Raw genomic sequence first — 23,159 nt, forward strand, 5'->3', positions numbered from 1 at the left:
ATTTGAAATGATTACAACTCAGTCTGCAAATACATTGACGTGGTTAAAAACTGTCATGGCTAACGAAATTTGTGTCTACGCGCGTTTCGGCGTTATGCCTTCATCAGGTAGCCATGTGGAGGAACAAAGCTAGAGAATATTATAAATTAAGCATACTTAGTAAATTACATATGAGGGATCCTACTGCTAATCTCTGCTCACACAAGAGTCAAGAGTTGTAACACAATCTATTGTTAGACAGTTGCAGGTCGGGCGAAAGAGAAGAAGTGATGTCCAAAGTTAAATACAAATAATAAATCTCTTAAATAACCTGTCACCGAAAATTAGTGCTTACATAGGAAATTCTGGTGATGACGCAAGAAAATACAGAAAGCAGGAAAAAGGAAATAAATCTCAAGAAGAATAGAAGAATGGGTGCATATCGTGTGTCATACTAAAGAGCAGAATGGTGATCATGCAGGTGAAATCGGTGGAGGTTCACCTCATTTTCTGCACAGGCGTGGATGCTAGTGTTGAGCATAATTGCCTTCTTTAGATGAGAAGGAAGTCCTCTACTGTAGGAAGTTTATAGATGTAGTATTGATTGGACAATAGATACCTAACAGAAAAAATGTTTACAAGTAAAGTATGTGTATTTCGTGTCATGAGACAGACCAGGATTACAAACTGGTGAAAAACCTTACCTAAGCAAGGGAACTGAGAAGTTATTGTTCCCCCGCGTCAGGTTGATGGCTGCTTGAGTAGATATCAAACCGGATGGGGTATGGGGCAAAAGTGTCCTTCTAGTGCTGGTATCAGCGTAGATGCCGTTAGAGCTTTCACTATAATATGGAATAAAATGGAGTAAGAGTGAAGGTTCTCGTAGTGATAGAACGGTAATAGCCTGAAATAATAAAAACACTCGAACTGCAAAAGGCTTGTCGAATAGACAAGTATGATAATGGACCTATGAAGCTTACCCGTGTGAAAACTGATCCTAATCTCCGGACGTATACAAAAGAATGTGGCGTGATCACTGTTTGGGAGGGGCAGAATGCGGCCTCGCGTTGTTCTAAAGTTTATGGCCGGGATTCTGCTACCAGCGTCAATTCCAAATATCGCGGGTGTGTCCTTGATGAACTACAAGGGGGGCAAATCAGAAAAAGAGGTACGTGAGGGGAGAGAGAAATGGGGGGCCCGTAAATGGCCAAAAATAGTTATATCCCCCAGTTTATTGAGGGCATATCCTCATGTGTGTTGTGAAATCGGGAACCCCATTGCGCAATGCCTGTGGAGCTTACCGGTACACTGTATCGCGTGCCTTTATCTTTGAAAGCTGCGGCATTGCTCCAAATCGGCTCGAGCCATCGGCTAAGGTCACGCAACTTTCTTTCTCCTCTTTGCGTCCGGGTCCTACGTCATGCGCTGCGAGTATGCGCGCATCAAATAGTGGGTGGACCAACAACGAACAGAGACTTAATATGAGCTCATTGGAAAGTGAGTGCCTGCCCACGAGTAAACAAGGGCGGAGCTTAAGAAGCCGGCCCCAGCTTTTGAATTTGAAATACTATGGATTACGTGAAAAGGGACTGCCTCCAATATTGCAAAAATTTGGATGGTGTCGTAGAAGGCCATATTGTAACAAAAAATGTTCAATGCGGTACTCAGCTAATTGTAGGATTCCCTACATGTAGAGGCCCAAGATGTAGAGAAAGTTGTCTGCACATTAATGTATGTGAGAAAATATCATTCTACCATATTAGGGGATATACTGCAACAACTATGCTTAGTGAGGGGGAAACACAAAGAAATTTCGATTGTCTACGTTGAGGAAATATGAATTTTGTGATCAGTTATGTCCCCTATCGTAGACCCCAACGGCTCCATGTGCATGCTATAAGTACATGTATGTTCCCTCCTGCTCCAGTTTTGAAGACGCAAATATATGTGCGTCCACCGTCAACATGTCCTCTTTCAGAACCACCATGAATGGGTCAGATATTCCATTCCTAAGTATGAAAGGCCACCGACTTTATGTGGTTCACTCTCCACATTTTACAGATTCAGGCGAGTAGGCCCGAATTCTGTCATCAAGCTTTTTTCTGTCTTCTGCCTCTGAAAGCTCCAGTCTGAGCCTGCATCTGTATCCATGAACTTTGTCCTACTCCCTGCGCGGCTAACGGTGCCTGATCCAGCCTGTCGCCTGCCAAAAACTGTATTTCACCTTCAAGATTATCTCCTCCGCTCCCATCCGATGCATTCCTGTCTAGTAGTTTAAGTAAACATTCCTCCAGCTCCCGTGCACAGGGCCAGGCCTCGCTGCCCTCATGCAAGTAATTCATAGCCCTGTTACCATGGAATATTCCTACCCCCTCGCATCTAGTGTAGACACTCAGACGCTTGTACACGCACTAACAGTCAGTATAGAATAGATTCTATCCTAGAGACCTCTCCTTTTGGATAACACAGTTCTTTAAACATAGGATATTAGATATGATTTGGGATTAGGTTGACATGACCCCCAGACTTTTGTCTCCACATGTAGAGCTAAATGTCAAGTCCCCTTCACCCTCTAGTTGCACTTCAATCACACGTCATGCGGCTGCGCGCGCATCTCTGCCAACTATTTCTGCTGACATTGCAGGATTCTCTTATGGATCCACCCACTTGTGACATCATGTATGATGACGTTTATTAAATTACGCCCATAAGACCGCCTCTATTAGTTACGTATGCACAGTTTATCTGTATTATCAGCTGTTACGCCTCTTGCATCTGTTTCACTGTAATGTATTTTCTATAAAACTGCCTATCTGTCAATAAAGTATGCCCTTCCTTCCTGAACTTTCGTGGTGATGGAATAGAATGCCTACAATTCGAATTGTATTCCTTTGTATAGGAATAAAGCCTTTTAAAACCTCTAATACCACGGATTCTGCCTCTTATATTTACTGAGTTATTCTTAATAGACTTTACCGCATAAAAAATAGTACCGGTAATGAAATATTTACCACATAAATTGGCGCCCGAATAGGGACACTTTCTCATCTCACGCGCCGGCGGTGCGTTGCAGGCCCGGTCTCCTGCCACAGCTGAACGGACAAAAACGCGTACCTGCAGGATTTCCTGTATCTCCCTCCGGCCAAGCGGGGACGACTGAGGCTGCGATCAACACCCAGACGAGGCGGTGAGAAGTGCGAAGTATCCCGACCAGAGCCTAGCTGAGAGAGCAAGATCCGAGGTATACAGAGACCCGCCAGGTTCCGAAGTTCCGAGTCCAGTCGAGTCGAGTCCAGTCCGGTCCAGTTTCAGTTCCGTTCCGAGGCCTTCCGTTCCGAGCTACCCGGTGAGTACCATTACCGGGGAGGCATTTAACGTGCACATAGTCTGTGCCGGTCAAGACGGGTTTGGGTACACAAATCCGGTCGGCACTGTTTTAGCAGTGTATCTGTACTGTTTAGCAGTATATATAGTATGTCTTGCATATAAATAAGTATTATCTAGTGTCAGTATTATGTCAGTAACTAGTTTTCTATTAGTTATCATTGTTCGTAAAACTGTTAAGTGTTAAATGTTTTAAAATACGTTCTATATACTGTGGTGTGAATGACTGTTCATTATTGTGTTTTTTTGTATAAAGCGTGTTCTAATAATAAGGTCTAAAAATGCCGCTCTTTTCGAAACTAAGACAGATCAAAACTAGAAAAGGTGTACTCGAAGAAGCTGTTCCCATCCCACCGAGGGACACTCCAGGGTACTTTATGTATCATAAGCATGGCCTAGATGCCGTATTATTTCTTGATTTATGGGTGGACTACACCAAAGAATTACCAGAGAGTCAGAGATGGCCCGCAGCGGGGACCTGGGATGCAGATTGCATCATGAGAGTAGAAGAAGAATTATGGAAAAAGAAAGCCAGACAGTCACAGAAAGATGCCATTGAATTATGGCGTAAAGAATCATATAGACGTACGGAAAAAGCACTCAGACAGGAAGAGAAAGGTAGAGAGAATTCAAATAAAACCCGAGAAAATCTATTACTTGAGGAAGGTACCCGAGTAAAATCAGAACAAGTAGATAGACAAAGAAACGCTCTTATGAATGGTATGTATCCTCTTCTGGCCGAAGGGTTACCTAAGGCTACCCCGGAAATACCAAAAGACTTAACTCCTCCATTGCTCCCGATAAAAGCACATCCCAAAACTCATCCCAAAACAGCAAAGGACGTTTTCCTTTCCTCCTATTTAGATGACGCAGCTCCCGAGTATGCTAATGCCATACCACCCACACCGCTTGCCGATGGTGTTCAACACCAAGAGCATCCGTCTGTATCCCCGCAACTGCAAACTCCCACACAAGTTCCAACAGGCCCGTCCGTTTCTACAGTTTTTCCCGCATCTACAATCTCTATCCTACGCCCAACGAATCCTTTCGTGCCTAGCACCTCAGATGGTGCTACAGGAGGTACGACAGACATGTTTGCCACACCGCCGCGAAATAAACAGACCCTTAGAGATTTAGCACTCCAACGTACACCCCAGCTAGCGACATCCGACATGTTTAAAGAACAGCTTGTGGATTGTAGATACGACCCAGTACCAGGTAGACAGGATAAATTGCTCATATCATCACTACGTATAAGACGAGCTACATTATATTTAATGACTATACCAGGAATGGGTGAACACCTAGACGAAATATATCGCTTTGTCCAAACAGGGCAAGGTCCAGAAAGTATTAACGAAGCTATGGAATACCAGAAAGTGGATGTCCAAAGACAACTACTACGTTTTTTCATAAATTGTGTAATCAGGAATCAAGACAGGCCTGGGGCAGATCACGATACCATGCAAAGACTTGCCAAATGGGGTCAGAACATATCAGAAGAGAAACATGATAGACAGGCGTGTATAATCGCCATGTGTCGAAAGATCCGCAAGGAAGTAGAACGAATACATAAAGAAAGACGAGAAACCGACAGAGTAGAATCAGAAGAAGAGGAGGAGCAAGAATCAGAGCAATTAGAAACAATAGCTTATGTAGGTAGAGGAAGACCCCATAATAATACCAGAGGTTTTAATGACCCGATACGTCCAATACGTCCAGAATATAATAGACATTTTCCAAACCCTATGTTAAATACAAAATCCCCTGAACACCTATTCCAAGCCGCTGATAAATTACTCCGAGATCGAAGGGGGTACCACATGCTCGATTCCATGGACGAACAAGAATTAGCCAGGTCAGCAGTACAATGGGCTGACAGTCCCGGCGAATCCAATGATGATGTACTTGCACACACGTTTCTGAATCTAAACCCATATGAACAGCGTTTAGCTAGTATATACATGATTCAACACCTCCTTATATTATATAAAAGCCAACACTCCGATCCAGGACCCTTACCTGACATATTGACCGAACTACTCACGAACATATGGAGAGGGTCAGGTACTGATTTGATTAAGGAAATTCTAGAATCCCGAAACCAATATTTAAATTTCGTATGCCCAGAACACGTCCCAGTTCCCATTATGGGAAGAAAAATGTATCACATAGATAGACAGAACCCGTTACGCGAAGTACACCCAATCAGAGGTGCCGGTGATAATTTTACACGCGTGTTTGTGTACACGCCTATAACTAAACTGGAATTATTAGAAATGAAGAAAGTAGTACCCAGCCATGACAAGGATCCAGCAGGTTTCCACCGTGAGATAAAAGACATGTTACTCATGGGAGAGTATACCTACCCCGATATTATGAAAATATTAAAAGTCCTATTACCCGCCGGTGTTTATGAGAAACTCAAAGAAAAGGAATGGGAGGTGGGAGACCAAAAAATAGATTGGACAGCATTAGAAAACGAAGAAAAGGCCCGAGCTGCAGGAGCAGGGCTTGGGGAAAAGACTACAGCACTAGCAGGATTATTAATACAGGTACTGCCACGTTTATTAACTACGAAAAAGGAAGACTGGGGTGCAATCTCAGCCGGTAAACAAAAACCAGATGAAGACACTAGTGATTTCTATTCCCGATTTGAAAAATGTTTTAGTATAAATAGTGGCATAAAAGCCAGTAGTGAGTCATATCCACATCTGTTTGTGACAAAATTAGTTGAAAATTCTCTGCTGCAAGTTAAGAATAGAGTATTGAAATTCGAAAGTACCTGGCAAGGTAATACCCCATCACAGATGCTACAAATGTTACAATATCACCACAATAGAATTAGAGAAGAACAAGAACACGAACAAAGACGTATGAAAGATACAAAAATGAAAATGCTTGTTGCACAGTCAGTTCCAGTCGATGGTCATCAAAAGGGTGATTCCGCAGGTCCTGCGAAAGGGACATGCAACTATTGTAAACAACCAGGTCATTATATACACGATTGTCCAGTCCTGAAACATAATATTGCCACAGGTAGAACCCAGGAGAGACCACGTCCACCTAGACAGGATCAGAATCAACAACAAATCCCTCAGCATGCACAACCTAGGTTAGCTCCGCAACAACTAGCTCCGCAACAGGCAGCTCCACAACAGATCGTAGCACCACCACAAGCGCAGCCTATTGCTGCAACTCAAGCAACAACACAACAGATGTATCAGTATGCACAAACAGATTATCCCGATTATCAGCGATACTCATGAGATAGCCTAGAGAGGGAAGTTGGCTTACCCCTTATTGAGGTCCCTATAGACCAAGAGGGACCTTATGTACATAGTGAACTATTAGGGGAAGACAGAAAGTTTTTACTTGATACAGGGGCAAGCAGAACAACTATAAGACGCAGTGAAGTTCCAGGGGCACCCCTCTCAGGCTCACAGAATATTTCCCTTGGATTCTCAGGAAAACCTATAATCAATGACGTAACACAACCTCTTCCACTTACAGTCGGTCCATTGACACGTACTACAGATTTATTGCTTACTAAATCATGTCCAGAAAACTTGTTAGGCATAAAAACATTGAAAGCTCTAGGAGCCATAATATGTTGTTCTCCGGAAGGAGTACGACTATTTTTACGTGACTTTAAAGGTCACTACGTGTCCAGAGACATGGATCACCGACTGCAGAATTTACCTACACATTTATGGGCACAAGGCCCCACTGATGTTGGTTGCATGAACATTACACCATATCGAGTTACACTGAAAACAGGAATAGTACTACCACGAATGCGACAATACAAGTTACCACCAGATGCTGTAGTGGCTTTACTGCAAATCATTGACGAGCTCATTACACAAGGAGTGGTTGTCGAAACGGACTCCAATGTATGCAATTCCCCGATAATTCCGATTCTTAAAAGGACGGATCCAAAAGCACCACCAGTATATCGATTAGTTATTGATCTGCGCGAATTAAATAAATGTATTGTACCACAATACCCTGTGGTCCCAGATATCTCTTCATTACTCACAGCTATTGACTCAGAAGCAACGTTCTTCACTGTAATTGATCTCAAGAATGCTTTCTTTAGTGTCCCAATCGATCCGGAAAGTCAATATCTGTTCGGTTTTAGTTTAAATGGACGAAGTTTTAAATTCACACGCGCACCTCAAGGATTTACAGAAAGCCCCAGCATCTATAGCCAAGCACTGAAACGAGAACTTGACAGTATCCACATGCCAACTAACACTGCCTTGCTTCAATATGTCGATGATCTGCTGATCACCGCCCGAAGCGAACCTGAATGTGAGACAGCGTCACTGACGGTTTTGAAATTTCTGGCTGACAAGGGGCACAAGGTGTCCCCTTCTAAGCTGCAATTCTGTGTCCAGCGAGTTGTTTACCTTGGGCACTCGCTGTCCAAGGAGGGAAGGCAGCTTACATCCGACCGCATCCAGTTAATTGCTAACATGCCACCACCCAAGACACAAAAGGAGGTGCGGGCTTTTATAGGCCTCACTTCATACTGTAGGCAGTGGATCCCTCAATATGCATTTCTAGCAAAACCACTCATCCAGTTGACAACACAGGAGGCAGCCACATCGATTGTCCTCCCTTGGACTCCAGAACATACACACGCGTTTGAAAGCTTAAAGAAAGCTTTATGCCAAGCACCTGTCCTAGCAACACCATGTTACAGTAAACAGTTTACACTCTTTGTTACAGAACGCGAAGGTACGGCCTTGTCAGTACTCACTCAGGAACAAGCAGGATCACACAAACCATGTGCTTATTTCTCTAGTACATTAGATCCAGTAGCTCAGGCACTTCCAGCGTGCCTGAAATCGGTGGCAGCAACAGCTTTAGCAATCAGACAAAGCGATGCCATAGTGCTAGGACATCAATTGACAGTACAAGTACCACACGCAGTAGAGGTTCTCTTGAACCGCACACAAACACAACACTTGACTATAGCGAGACTCACCGGTTACGAATTGACATTGTTTCAGCCACACATAGAAATCAGACGTTGTAATACGTTAAATCCTGCCACACTGTTACCAGTAGGCGGAACAGATCCACTGGCACATGATTGTGTCGAAGTCATTACTATCACGACGAAACCCAGACAAGACTTGACAGATATCCCTTTGTCAGATCCAGACTTGACATTGTATGTAGATGGGTCATGTATGAGAACAAGTACAGGAGAGTTAGTGGCCGCTTACGCAGTCACAACAGACACTGAAGTCATTGAAACAAATTGTATTAATACTTTGTCAGCTCAAGCAGCAGAGCTCACCGCTCTGACACAAGCCTGTATTCAAGCCACAAATAAAAAAGTCAACATATACACAGATTCACGTTATGCATTCGGAGTCGTCCATGACTTCGGCGTACTGTGGCAAGAGAGAGGTTATTTAACTTCTCACGGTGCCCACATCCAACACGGACCCCTCATTCAAGCCCTATTAGACGCGATTCATCTACCTACTGCAATATCGATTATGAAATGCAAAGCCCACACAAAAGTTACCGATATCATTTCTCAGGGTAATGACCTAGCTGACAGAACAGCTAAACAGACTGCTCAGAATCAGACTCACACAACTGACACGACAAAGACGATAGTTCCGACACCAACACATTGCATGACAGTTAAGGATCCCGCCCTTGATGTAATTGACATACAGACACATGCTACACCAGAAGAAATAAAGAAATGGACTGAATTAGGAGGGATCCAAACAGATCAAGGATGGATGACGAAGGAAAAATCTATATGGTTTCTTCCCGACTCAATGGTTCAAGTCATCATTAACACTATACATAGTCCAGCGCACCTAGGAGAAAAAGCTATGCTAGACAGCATTCAACACATTTGGTTCAACAAACATTTACGAGCCGCAGCTAAACAAAAAGTTCGTACCTGTATGATATGTTGTCAGTTTAATCCAGGTAAAAGCATCCCCGTAGAACAGGGTGGATTTCAAACTCCCGATCATGCTTTTGAAGTCCTCCAGATGGATTATATCCAGATGGAACGATGTCGAGGATTCAAATACGTTCTCGTAGTTGTCTGTGCTCTTTCCCGTTGGACAGAAGCATACCCGGTTTCAGATTACACTGCCCCGACTACTGCCAAACAGTTAGTTCGAGAATTCTTCCCACGGTACGGTTTACCACGTGTTGTCTACTCAGATAACGGCCAGCCGTTCTCATCCGAACTAATGAAACACGTTTCCCTTTTATTAGGCTACCAATGGAAATTCCACTGTGTCCGACATCCCGAGGCGGCAGGTCTCGTGGAACGTCATAATCAAACTCTGAAAATTAGATTGTCCAAAATATGTAGAGAAAAAGGAGTCGATTGGATAGTAGCCTTACCAGTTGCGCTCTTTTACATGAGAATGGTAGCACATTCTCGAACAGGGCTATCCCCGTACGAGGTGATCTTCGGTAGACCACCAAATATGTGGGGGACGCCTATACCTCGCAAAATCACTGATGTTGACTGTAATATGCTGACAGATTACCTGGCTTCCTTGATGTCTGCACTACAATCTTGTCGTTCACAGGTATCCGCAGCTTTTCCCGACAATACTGAGGTGAAGCCCCATGACGTGGTTCCTGGGGACCTGGTGCTGGTCAGGAATTTTGACCGGAAGACCCAACTGGATCCTAGGTGGAAGTCACCGAAGTTGGTTCTACTCACCACAAGGACAGCCGTGAAAATCGAGGGACGGAAAGGGTGGTTGCACTCGAGTCATATCAAGAAATTTTATGGACTACCATCCAGTGTAGATACTCAACCCTGTATTCCCTCACAGACAGACTCAGAGCTCCCCTTGGCTGAATTAACAAAACCAGAACTTTACAAACTAAAATTGAGGTCTAGTAAGTCAGACAATTTGATTGTTTAAGTCCTCTCCAAGGTGAATCGGTTGAATTTGTCTCTGACATGTATCCTCTAGACCGGAATAGAGAAAGAAATCATCAGATGCAGCTCAAGAAGCATGCGTATTGTAAATCATTTCGTAGTCACTGCACAGTAACATTATTAATTTTGTTTTTTCTAAGTCTTCTGATCATCATTGTCAGCATACTATTACACATGTATTGCCCTATTCCTAAGCGTGCTTACAATATAACTGCAGAACATTCTTTTAGTGAATTACCTCCGCATGAGTTGTCCTATAGATTTGCGCTGCGCAACAACACATTCATTAGTATGTTACATCATTCCCATCAAACCAGCAATGCCACAAATTGTTGGATATGTGGCCGACTCCCTCCCTATCAGAACTATAAGGGAGTTTTGCCCCTCTTTCCCTATCCGTTCACACACAATGGCTCCTGTGGAGCATGGTTTAGTTTGATTAATTCCCTAGATTCAAATTCCGCAGTTTATCAAGACAACTGGGTATGGGGAAACCTGAACTTAGTTTTGCTTAAAGTCTGCTACCCTAACAAGGAGGGACTTCCCAAAAGAACAGGAACTGATCTAGAAAATGAAGTATATGGATTAGGTAATTTTACACTTAACCTCATGATCCTGAACGTTGAATCTGAAGCTACACCAATCTTGCCCGCCATGTCAGTATTCCCAGTAAAAGGGGAATTATGTGTAAGAAAGAATGGCTCCATACACATGGGCCATAGTAAATGCACCACTGTAATAAAATTCAGTGATCAAGGCAAGTCTACATTTAGAGCTTCCCGTCATTCCTACTTTATATGTGGCCAGACCGCATATATACGTCTACCTCTAGATTGGGATGGTACCTGTTACATAGCATTCCTTCTGCCACCTGTTTTCCTAGCTCCTCCTGATTATCATAGAAATACCCATTTAGTACACAATAGACAGCAGAGAGATCTCCCAATTGTCGATTACACTGAAACAGCATGGGAAAAATACACAGATTTCAATAAAGGTTTCTTTCCCTACATAGGTACAGTCACTAATAGTAAGCTGATACGTAGATTAACCAGAACCCTTGAAGCAGTAGTGAACGAAACTATTTCCGCCTTAGGCAATTTAACAGAAGAGCAGTCTGCTATGCGGATTGTTGTGCTTCAAAATCGTCTTGTCCTTGACGTCATCCTGGCCGATAGGGGCGGAGCTTGTAGGGTCATCGGATCAAGTTGCTGCATTTTCATACCAGAAAATTCGCCGTCAGTATATAAAGCCATAACTCGCCTTCATAAGATTGTAAGCCAGATACACCAGAGTCCAGGCACCTGGACTTGGTCCGGTTGGTTCTGGGGCGTGTTGTCAGCCTGGGGATGGAGAATCCTATCCTTCCTAGGTATTGGCTTTCTCATACTATTCAGTTGCTGCTTATGTCTACAATGTGGGCCAGCGATTTGTGGTCTGTGTGCCACCTCGTGTATCCCACATCCAAGTTTTCGTTCGAGATCCCGGAAGAAGAAAGAAGAACAAATGATGCTATATGAACAGATCGATGGATTGATGAAGATCGATATCTCCTGAGGGTCCGTAGGGGACAAGGAGGGAATGAGGAAATATGAATTTTGTGATCAGTTATGTCCCCTATCGTAGACCCCAACGGCTCCATGTGCATGCTATAAGTACATGTATGTTCCCTCCTGCTCCAGTTTTGAAGACGCAAATATATGTGCGTCCACCGTCAACATGTCCTCTTTCAGAACCACCATGAATGGGTCAGATATTCCATTCCTAAGTATGAAAGGCCACCGACTTTATGTGGTTCACTCTCCACATTTTACAGATTCAGGCGAGTAGGCCCGAATTCTGTCATCAAGCCTTTTTCTGCCTTCTGCCTCTGAAAGCTCCAGTCTGAGCCTGCATCTGTATCCATGAACTTTGTCCTACTCCCTGCGCGGCTAACGGTGCCTGATCCAGCCTGTCGCCTGCCAAAAACTGTATTTCACCTTCAAGATTATCTCCTCCGCTCCCATCCGATGCATTCCTGTCTAGTAGTTTAAGTAAACATTCCTCCAGCTCCCGTGCACAGGGCCAGGCCTCGCTGCCCTCATGCAAGTAATTCATAGCCCTGTTACCATGGAATATTCCTACCCCCTCGCATCTAGTGTAGACACTTAGACGCTTGTACACGCACTAACAGTCAGTATAGAATAGATTCTATCCTAGAGACCTCTCCTTTTGGATAACACAGTTCTTTAAACATAGGATATTAGATATGATTTGGGATTAGGTTGACATGACCCCCAGACTTTTGTCTCCACATGTAGAGCTAAATGTCAAGTCCCCTTCACCCTCTAGTTGCACGTCAATCACACGTCATGCGGCTGCGCGCGCATCTCTGCCAACTATTTCTGCTGACATTGCAGGATTCTCTTATGGATCCACCCACTTGTGACATCATGTATGATGACGTTTATTAAATTACGCCCATAAGACCGCCTCTATTAGTTACGTATGCACAGTTTATCTGTATTATCAGCTGTTACGCCTCTTGCATCTCTTTCACTGTAATGTATTTTCTATAAAACTGCCTATCTGTCAATAAAGTATGCCCTTCCTTCCTGAACTTTCGTGGTGATGGAATAGAATGCCTACAATTCGAATTGTATTCCTTTGTATAGGAATAAAGCCTTTTAAAACCTCTAATACCACGGATTCTGCCTCTTATATTTACTGAGTTATTCTTAATAGACTTTACCGCATAAAAAATAGTACCGGTAATGAAATATTTACCACAACGTGTTTACTCAAAGAAGCACCTAATATCCTCATATTAACATAAAGACAAGGATAAGCTAATGCAGACTAAGAGATGGGTGCTGGCAGCCTCACAGGGATGGCGGCCATATTAATGTATCAACAGGTTTGCTGGGGTACTACTGATACAGATGGATATTAGTAGAGTGACATGTAATTTAATTATTGTTGTATTGGATCACTTGGTCCCATGTGATTTCGCTGTTCAATCCTTTTCTATAGGTGTCCAAAGTAAAAATCCAATACACTTCCCTGCGTTTACGTATTTCAGTGTTTTGATTACCTGTGCTGATACAAATTTTTTCAAGAATTAGCCACTTTATAACATCGGTAGTATGATGGACTTCCATATAGTGTTTGACCAATGGAGCATTGATTTTATTGGTCCGGATAGCTGACCTGTGTTCTGTCAAACGTGTGGCCATTGTCCTCGAGGTTTCACCCACATAGCTGTGGTTGCAAGAATATAGGATTAATTATATGATGTTTGAAGTTTTACAGTTAGTCAGACTGTTCAAATTTGTTCCACCACATGGCTACCTGATGAAGGCATAAGGCCGAAAAGCACGTAGACACGAATTTCATCAGCCATGACAGTTTTTAAGCACGTCAATGTATTTGCATACTGAGTTGTAATCATTTCAAATCATAGTTCATGTGCAATTTGATAATAATCTGTCATTCCTGCTCTTTACTGTTCATCAAGCAAGCATTGGAATCAATAGTGCATAAACAGTCGCAGTCTAAAATGAATGAATGAGTATGCCTGCGGACGAAAAGAGCAGCAATGAACTAGATAATACTCAGTTTTTTTTAGAATACTCTCGGTTTCTTTTTCTCATTGTTTTAAAAAAAACATTTTTATAAACTCCTTAAAAAACATTGTTATATAAATAAAACATATATATTTTTGATATTTACTTGGTTTATTGCATATTTGTTTGTTGTATTTATAGGTCCACTGTATGTTAATTTGTATTTCCTAAATGTTTTACAACTCTCCATACAACGTGAAATTGTATTTGGGATAGAAGGAGTAAATTGCAAGCCCAAGTACCTAATGTGTTGCGGGTTCCATGTGAAACTAGAGACAGTGAAATCAGCTTTGAAAGTATACTTAGTTAAAGTTAAAATTTCATATTTAACTTTATTCAATTTATATCCGGAGACAGCTGAAAAGGAATCAACTTCTCGTAGGAATGCGGGGAGAGATGACTGAGGTTGTGAGATAATTAACAACACATCATCGGCATAATCTGCCAATTTTATTTGGATATCTTTAAAGTCAAAACCATGGATGTCCTTATTTTGACGGATTCTTAACAAAAAGGGTTCTAAAGCTAAGTTAAAAAGAAACGGGGATAATGGACAACCCTGTCGAACACCTCTACCTAATTTAAAATAAGAGGATGTATTGCCATTCGCACATACTGCTGCTCGTGGATTAGACTATACAATCAAAATTAAAGAAATGATTTTAGCTCCAAAGCCAAACCATTTAAGTGTTTGAAAAAGGTATGGCCATTCCACTCTGTCAAAAGCTTTCTCTGTGTCTAAGGCTATTGCTGCCAGGGAATGTGAAACATGAGAGGATTTGGATAAAATGTAAAAAAATAAACGAGTATTATCTGTGATGAGGCGACCCTTAACGAATCCAGATTGTTCTATCCCTAATAAGTCAAGCAAAAGGGATTCTAAGCCTAATGCCAGGGTTTTTGAGACCATTTTGTAATCAATATTGACAAAGGAATTGGCCGATAATTTTTGCAATATTTTAAGTCTTTACCTTCCTTAGGAAGAAGACAAATGAGGTCATCTGAAAAGGAGCCAAGGGATTTACCCATTTGTAAGAAAGTGTTTAGGAGATATTTAATTTGGGAAGTAGCAAATGTGCAAAGTGTGTAAACAACTCAACAGTGAAACCATCTGGACCAGGGGCTTTGTCTTGTTTGAGAGTTTGTAGTGCAATAAGGAGCTCTTTTTGTGATAAATCCGATTCCAAAGATGCAAAATCTGTTTGAGAGCCAGAGTTTGGGAATTTCCGAGAAACATTTGGAGATATGATGTTCCGAGGGGGGATTTCTGATGTGTATAAATTCTTGTAGAATTGAAGGAATTCTGGCAAACTATCATCATCCTCAAATTTCAACATTTGGTGTTCATCAATAATGGACTCTTTATTCAGCTTTTTATGTTTAACTTTCAAATAGTTAGCTAATAATTTCCTGGCTTTATTCTGGCCACCATAAAACTTTGCACTAGATTTTAATAGATATGTTGAAGCATTGTGTGGAGTAATCCTGTGCATCCACATCATTTTTCTCTCCACGACAATCCATTAGCAAGTGATAATTGTATGTTTTCCATAACAATTCGATTGGTTCTTTCCACTAAACCATTTGCTTGTAGTCTGAAAAGAGCAACTCTCTCATGTACAATTCCCAACTTGTTCAAATAATCTACCATCTCTCTAGATACAAACTGCACCCCATTATCAGTCACAATACTGCCTGGCAATCCTTCCTCCAGAAAAACCTTTTCAAGAAATGTTATGACATTTCCTGTATTAATTTCACCCATGGTCTGTATTACAAACCATTTGGAATGATAATCAACTAGGACTAAGATAAATCTATCCCTCATTCTTAATTTATTAACCGGGCCAATAAAGTCAATGGATAATTTTTCCCAAGGTTTTGACGGAAACTTAGTACATTCAAGAGGAGGTTGACGCATAATCTTCGATTTGTCACTATTCAAACAAAACTGACAATCTTTCACCAAGGCCTCCACTTCGCTATCAATTCCCGGCCACCAGAACGATTCTCTAACTCTGCGTTTAGACATCCCTTGACCTGGATGACCCTCATGAATTATCTCCAAAATCTGTTTCCTTACCCCTTTTGGAGGTATGATCTGCCACCTTCTCATAATATTGTCACCACAAAGACTTAATTCCTCTTTAATTTTAAAGAATTCCATCAAATCTGAATCCTTACAATCATGCAAATTCCAGCCCTGAACAATTCTTAACTTCACCTTTTCCAACACTGGATCTTTCCCAATCTTCAGACAACAAAGCACACACTCCTACATTACCACAGACATCACCACTAACATCACTACATACTTCATCAAAATTTTCCTCCAGAGGCATCCTCGATAAACAATCCGCAATCACATTCTTCTCTTCCTTAACATATTCCACCTCATAGTTAAACTCCATGACCGACAGTAACCATCTTGAGATCCTTGATGTCACACTTCCTTCCAAACCCTTCCCTCCTTTAAAGATATATAGTAAGGGCTTGTGGTCAGTTCGTACTTTGAACGGGATACCCCATAAATAAAATTTGAAATGGCACATACCCCAGCAACACGCTAACACTTCCCTCTCTATCACTGAATATGACCTCTCTGCACCTTGCAGCCTTCTACTTGCAAATCCAATCATCTTTTCTTCACCTTTAATTACCTGTGACAACACCGCCCCGATTCCAACACTGCTAGCATCTGTGGTTAGAACCGTTCTCCCCCCAACTTCAAACCGTCCTAACGTGGGTGCTTCAGAAATTTTCTTTTTTACAAGTTCAAAACTTGTTTTGCATTTCTCTGACCATTCAAATGGGACACCTTTCTTCATAATTTCTCTTAAAGCCTCAACTGTTTCCGCAAAATGACTTCCATATTTTGAACAATATTCTGCAATACCTAGAAATGACCATAATTCATCCTTATTCTTGGGTTCTGGTGCCAGAGTCACAGCCTTATCAATACTTTTTTTTGGTGTTATCCCTTCTGTACTTATTTCGTGCCCCAAATAATCAACCACGCCCTTCCTCGGCTGACATTTTTCTCTTTTTATAGTTAAATTATGTTTTTCCAATCTTCTCATTACCTCTTCAAATCCCATCCTCGTCGCCATGAAAAGAAGAGCCTTCCAAGGTTTCTTGTAAGTTGAATAGATTTATTCAAGGTTCAGCATCCCAGCATAAAACACCTTCATCATATCAATCCTTTCCTTCAGTAACTGGCCAACCTCGGAACCTCCATTCCTTTACATTCCTCTTGTAGCTAAGTAGCCATCCCATGACATCATCTCTAGATATCATTACATATGAAAAGAAGAGCCTTCCAAGGTTTCTTGTAAGTTGAATAGATTTATTCAAGGTTCAGCATCCCAGCATAAAACACCTTCATCATATCAATCCTTTCCTTCAGTAACTGGCCAACCTCGGAACCTCCATTCCTTTACATTCCTCTTGTAGCTAAGTAACCATCCCATGACATCATCTCTAGATATCATTACATATCTCCTTTTTTTACAACAAATAACAAAATCATAGATTGATAAGATTAAAAAAAAACACAGCATAAGATAATACATTACAACTCTAATTTCATGAGTAAAACTATTTAACTCCAAATTGTCATTAACATTTCTAGGGTTGGCGCACTTTACAAACATTTCCCAAACTCCAAGTTGTGCCATCTTCCAAATCGACAAAATTGGATCTCACACCTTTTACTTGGAAAGGCCCAAGGTACTTGCTTTCCCCTTTACGAACCCATTCGTTTCTCCGCACTACTACCCAATCTCCTCTTTGAACACAGACCGTTTTTACACCTTTTCTGGAATCATATAACCCTTTCATTCTTTCTTGATTCCCTTGCACCTTTTTCAACATTTCCTCCCGATCAACCCATATATTTTCCTTCTTACACAGCCATACAGGACATTCTTTCTTCCCAGGCTCCCTTCCTTTAAGTGACACAAAGACTAATCTTGACACATTGTTTGTTGATTCCTTATTAAATTGAAACTTAACATTTATAAGTTCTGACAAGCAAACTTTCGATTTAGAAGAATAATAAGAATGCTCCAATCTCTTTATCTTAGCCAGAAGGGTTTTGGTGAGTTCTTGTGATTTTTTACATTTTTTAGAAACATATCCAATGATAAAATCTCTGTCTGCTGTTTTGAAAGCATCCCATACCACATGGAAGGGTAAAGTGTCGGATTGATTAAAGAAAAAATATTCATTTAAAAAAAAGTAAAGGAGGAGGTAAACATTGGATCTAAAAGTAGAGCATTATTAAAGCGCCATTTCTGAGGTGTGTTGGATTTCTGTAAAACAACAAGCATAATGGTGATAGGGGCATGATCAGATATTAAAATAGATCCAATGTCTGCCGATATCAGTGACTGAGAGATATTATGAGATACAAAAATATAAACTATACGTGATTGTGTATGATGAGTTGGAGAGTAGTAAGTGTATTCCTGTAAAGTAGGATTACAGAGACTCCAATCATCAATAAGTTTGTATTGTTTAATGGTTTGTGTGAAAAGTTTATGAGCTTTATGAGGTACAAAAGCAACCGATGAGTTGCGATCTAAAAAAGGGTCAAAAACTTGATTGCAATCGACTATAAGGATAAAGTTGTCATCAATACAATGTGTAATTTGTTGAGCCAAGTATGTCCAAAAATTGGGGTCCCCAGCGGTGGGTGCATAGATATTAAGTAAAGAGACCGGAGCATTCGCCTACATCAATTTTGTAAGCAACCATCTACCATCCTTATCTGAGCATTGTGATAGTAATTTAACAGGAAGCGATTTACGACAAAGAGTTAACACTCCATTACGTTTACCATCACCCGGTGAGTAAAAGACCTCCGCTACCCAACCTCTCTTCAATTTTATGGATTCCTCTGCTATTAAATGAGACTCCTGTAAACAGGCTATATCTGCTCCCAATTTAGCTAGATGTGTTAATACTCTCTGCCTATTATTAGGATAAAAAAGGACACCAATCAAGACCGACCATTAAATAACAAAGAGTATACCAAAAGCAAACCGACTATATGCCAAGTGAAACATACAAACTGGGACCAAAGAGAAAAAGAGATTAAAAAAAGAGCATACATGCGATGTTTGATAAATAAGTGAACAACAGAAGAAAATGAGTATACAATCAAGAAAAGAATGAGATAAAGATATGTAAAAAGAAAGAAATTAGATAAGTGAAGAGAGAGTGTAAAAGTACGAGAGGAAAACATATCTAAAAAATTACAAGTAATCCAAGACAAATCAGAGGTGAGGGGTGATGAGGCCACATGGAACAATGACGTGTCCAGACTCCGTACGGGAAGGAAGGCAAAACCGACAAGCAATAAAACAGAAAGGAAGGACGACACGGAGACGTAACCTGTAAGGGAGAAAGAGGAGGTCAACAAGCAATCAAAATGCTGAAGAAATAATAAAAACAACTGTTTGAGAATGAAGAAAGTTATTAACATTTTAAAACAGATTCCAAAGACGAGGGCATATTAAAGATAGAAAGAACAACCGAGGCAACTATTTGTTATGCGGTAAGGAAGTGTCCATATGAGTTGCATGGTAAGAATGAAGAAAACTTTTACGTTTTACAGGATCTTCATACGTGGTAGTTTTGTTGTTGATGGTCACCTTGAACAGGCATGGGTATAAGAGGCCATAGCGTGCTCCCATCGAACGAAGATGCAGTCTCATTGCCAAGAACTCTCTACGTCTGTCTGCGGTAGGTTTTGAGTAATCTTGAGAGAAAAACAGAGGATTACCTGACCATGTGATACGATTAATCGCTCTGGCAGCTAATAAGATCTTGATTAGGTCAGTGTATTCCAAAAAATATAAGATTATCCCTCTCAGTTTCCTCACAGCAGATGAAGACATTGGAGATGTGGGGCCCAGCCTGTGAGCCCTTTGGATGTTAAGATGAGTATCCTCTGGCAATTTAAGAATTTTTGGAATGAAGGATTTGAAGAAAGTGATTGGGTCCGAGCCCTCTGATCCTTCCGGTAAACCATATATGTGAAGATTGTTTCTATTTTTGAGATTTTTTACCTGTTTTTGGAGCTTCGCTACTTGAGAATTTAGCGTCTCCACTTTGGTGTTAGAGGAGCTCAGAGACTCAATATTTTGCTCCATTGTAGTAACTTTGTCTTCTAGACTTGACCACCTATCTGTTAGAGTTTTGCAGCTTAGAGTTAGTTTCTTCAACAAAAGGACGTAGAGCTCTGATTTCCTCTAGTAATAGGTCTAACGAGACTAAAGAGGGTTGCTTAGAAGGAGAGGGAGGATCTTTCTTCAAATGGTTGCTTGGTGCCTTATTCATTCCAGAGGATATAGGAATAGCAGACGATGCACCCTTAGGCGATATATTTATTGAGTCCTCCATTGATAAATAGCAAGAGCTAGAGTTGCGACAGGTACAAAATTTGCGTGGTGAGGTTGCTGAGTGTGCCCAAACTTTAATTAGTTTGCCCATGCACCAAATGAAGATTATAACAATTATAACTATTTCAGTAAAAGAAAAGATCTGTTGTTGCCTCACCTTTCATCCACGCTGAAACAACACCATGGTATTCTGGAGACAAATACGCAATTGAAACAGAAACACAAAATGGCATGACCTTTGTGAGATATTAAAGAGAGGCAAGAAATCTCCTATCCTGTTAGAGAAGTCCTTGTAAGTACAAGCACTTATATGTTACCCTTATGCCTTTTGCATGAGATTAATACAAAAAAATGCATAAAACAAGAAGAAGAAATATCTTTGCACATGCACATATGTGGTGTGAGCTTATAAATAAGAACAACAAGAGAGCGAGGAAAAGAAAAGAAAAACTTGTCCTCTTCCCCAGAACAATATGATCAAACAAAATGGACAAGTTTCATGCCTCAAAGCAGACTTTTTCGCTGAGATTGTTGAAAACAACGTGAAAGGAAGGAGAGCACAACTGCTGTATAAGAAACCCCTCACCCACCTACCTAGTAGGTGGCATGCTTCATCATCGGGGCCCAACTGGATTGTCTAGCACAATCCAGTTGTGCTACAACGCCTGAGATACAGCGGAGCAGGGTTATGAGCAGTGAGTGAAGTGCTATATGTGAAGTGATTAAGAGTTAAAAAAGTCTCTGGGAAATGCCCTATGAAAAAACTTTAATTAAAAGGGTCCCAGGACTAATGTAAAAAAAGGTAGGGGGGATATAAAAAGGAATGTTATTTTCCTTGTATCCCTAGAAACTAAGGTCAACTAGTTTCAGCCTTCAACATAGTTCTAGAGGCTTTCGTCAGGACCAGCCAAAATTGAAGAAAAAATAATTTTGGTGAATGGCCGTAAAAATAATATATAGGCCAAGTGTAAGTATCAGCACACACCCTAAAGTGTGCTGTGAGTGTTGTGATGAGGTACTCACAGTAACTCCGTTTTTGGTTACTTGAGTGGAGAGGTAGTTAATCCTCTGGATTTAGAACGCCGTGTGGTTCTCCGCTTGCAGTTTGAAAGGGAGACCAGGTCCGAAATACCTAGGGCGGCGATCGGTTCCGCTGAACAAGCGGAACCGATCGCCGCCCTAGGTATTTCGGACCTGGTCTCCCTTTCAAACTGCAAGCGGAGAACCACACGGCGTTCTAAATCCAGAGGATTAACTACCTCTCCACTCAAGTAACCAAAAACGGAGTTACTGTGAGTACCTCATCACAACACTCACAGCACACTTTAGGGTGTGTGCTGATACTTACACTTGGCCTATATATTATTTTTACGGCCATTCACCAAAATTATTTTTTCTTCAATTTTGGCTGGTCCTGACGAAAGCCTCTAGAACTATGTTGAAGGCTGAAACTAGTTGACCTTAGTTTCTAGGGATACAAGGAAAATAACATTCCTTTTTATATCCCCCCTACCTTTTTTTACATTAGTCCTGGGACCCTTTTAATTAAAGTTTTTTCATAGGGCATTTCCCAGAGACTTTTTTAACTCTTAATCACTTCACATATAGCACTTCACTCACTGCTCATAACCCTGCTCCGCTGTATCTCAGGCGTTGTAGCACAACTGGATTGTGCTAGACAATCCAGTTGGGCCCCGATGATGAAGCATGCCACCTACTAGGTAGGTGGGTGAGGGGTTTCTTATACAGCAGTTGTGCTCTCCTTCCTTTCACGTTGTTTTCAACAATCTCAGCGAAAAAGTCTGCTTTGAGGCATGAAACTTGTCCATTTTGTTTGATCATCGTGTGAGCTTATAAGACATGCCTTAGTTGTTTGACAAAAGAAAAAAGAGAGAGGCATCAATGAAACTTCTACAGCAATCTTTTCCTCATGAGAAATAACATGGTGGTGAATGAGAGGAGGTGCCTCCACTAAGCATAGCCACTCAGAGAAAAGGAACAGTCTGTTGAATGATTAGCACTAATATTGCAGTTAAGTCAAGCTGTGACAAGGTGGTTGGAAAAATTAGCTTTGTTTACCGGCAAATCTTCGTTGCGCGCCGAATCACGTCAGGCGCAATACAAAATGGCTGCCGCTCCGTAGCACAGATGCGTCGCAGCTGAGGAAAGGAAACTGTTGCGGGGCACTGAGAGAAATAAAGGTCATCTCCCTGGATGCTGCAATGCCTCTGGTTCTCCGACCATCATTCTGGGGGTTCTATGCGTGGTGAGTGCAGCATCAGGTCCTCTCTCCTCCCTGCCATCCCAGGAGAGTCAGGGACTGGCCGCCATCTTCGTCAGGCGCTAACCACATCCCCCCAAGCCCAAACACCTCTTTAAACCCAAATTTCTCAAGAATGTCTAAAAATATTTACACTGAATTGCAAAAAGCACCCATTCAGAATAAAGTTCTAACTTTTTGCCAAATTTGCCCACATATTTGTGTGGCTGTTGTGGGTCCTTTTGGGTTATAGTAACGTTTGAAGTGCAATTTGTAATTAGCTATAAGTTTATTCTTTTGTGGGTGTGTTTGTATTAGCATGTCCTGCTCTAAATCCCTTCTAACCCCTCTTTAAACCCCTGTTTACCCTTCCATAGTCCCTTCCCATTTAGTAGCAAGTATTCCCCATTTTCCAGTTACTGCCCCAGGTTCCTCCCACATTGATTACTGAAATGTATACCTATAGACCTCCGCAACCAGGGTGGAGATCTCTGCACTGAAAATATAGGAGAGGCACAGGCCTCCCCACATAGGTTTGTGAACAGCATTTTGTAGTACATGAGTAGTACTAT

At 41.4% G+C, this 23,159-nt stretch overlaps 1 protein-coding gene across 1 annotated transcript in view; it reads left to right on the forward strand.

The window, feature by feature from the left end:
• PTPRN2 (protein tyrosine phosphatase receptor type N2) overlaps positions 1-23,159 on the forward strand; it is a 2,166,812-nt gene that overhangs the window by 901,794 nt on the left and 1,241,859 nt on the right. The gene's annotated exons all lie outside the window — the stretch shown is intronic.

The sequence above is a fragment of the Triturus cristatus genome, chromosome 10, assembly GCF_964204655.1.
Source record: "Triturus cristatus chromosome 10, aTriCri1.1, whole genome shotgun sequence".
NCBI classification, from domain to species: domain Eukaryota; kingdom Metazoa; phylum Chordata; class Amphibia; order Caudata; family Salamandridae; genus Triturus; species Triturus cristatus.